Raw genomic sequence first — 1437 nt, 5'->3', positions numbered from 1 at the left:
AATCATGAATTAGAAGTTAATCTCAATGATAGAATCTACGATAGGTTTGATTACGCTTGTTTGATCATTTCTATAGTCAAACAAAAAATATAAATAAATAAAAACCCTTTCTACTTTCAACTTTCAATTTGGTTAATATTATTATATCAGAAGTCCTTGCGAAATGACTTGAGTTATTACATCTATCTACATTTTATCAATTGTATTTGACTCGTGTGCGACATCAGATTAATTTACTCAAATTGAAGGTATTGATTTCTTTGATACTTTTTCTCCAATTGCAAAATTAACTACAATAAGATTACTCCTTGCTATCGCTTCTTCTCAAAATTGGTTGTTGCCTCAATTGGACGTACACAATGCCTTTTTACATGGCGAGTTAGACAGGGATGTTTATATGGAATTACCTCTGGACATTTAATCTAACAAACCAAACCAAGTTCGCAAATTTTTGAAATCTCTCTATGGATTAAAGCAATCTAGTAGACAACGGTTTGCAAAATTATCGTCTGTATTAATTTAAAAAGGATATATGCAATCCACTTCTGATCATTCTTTATTCACCAAGAGATTGCATAAATCCTTCAATAAATTTTTATTTACGTTGATGATATAATTATTGTAGGAAATGACTCTCGCGAGAGCACTTTCATCAAGGAATTTCTACACATTTCATTTAGAATTAAGGATTTAGGAGACTTAAAGTACTTTCTCAGACTTGAAGTGGCCAGATCTAAACAAGGAATCCATATATTTCAAAGAAAATACACTCTAGATTTAATATTTGACACCGGTTTGCTTGCAGCCAAACCTACCAACACTCCAATGATGAAAGACACTAAACTCAGCAATGCCAGTGGTACCCTTATGTGTGACACCCTAATCGCCAAAATAATATATAATAATTTATAGTAGATTTTGTTTTGTGGTACATTAGCAGCGGATAAAGAAGATATATTTTGAAGGAAATAAAAACTTTTATAATTAATTTAGTATATCAAATTTAACGAAATTTAAAAGAAACACTTTATACTTTTTCCTCTTATAAAAAAGTACAATCTCCATAAACTTGATTTAACTAGAATTTCTTAATTTAATTCAAAATACTTACTAGTACTTATAAGATTTTCATATAAAAAGCCAGTTCTAATAAAAAAAACAACTAAAAGTAAAATACAATTTACAATTCTTATTCCCGGTATCACCAATCAGAGCGGAGTTTCTCTCAAACTTGAACTTTAAGACTCATTAACCTGTAATAAATGTGATTTCCCAAACGCGTGGGCTAAGCCAGTCAAATACAAACAACTAAGGAAGTGATTTTTGAAATCATGTTAATAGTATACTATAAGTAAGAAGAACATGTAATCAATCATAAATAAAACGTATTATTACACAAACATTCTTCAACGAAAAATATCACATTATAAGGTCAAA

This window comes from Cicer arietinum, chromosome 2, assembly GCF_000331145.2.
Source record: "Cicer arietinum cultivar CDC Frontier isolate Library 1 chromosome 2, Cicar.CDCFrontier_v2.0, whole genome shotgun sequence".
Lineage (NCBI taxonomy): Eukaryota > Viridiplantae > Streptophyta > Magnoliopsida > Fabales > Fabaceae > Cicer > Cicer arietinum.
Note: the sequence above shows the minus strand (reverse complement) of the source record.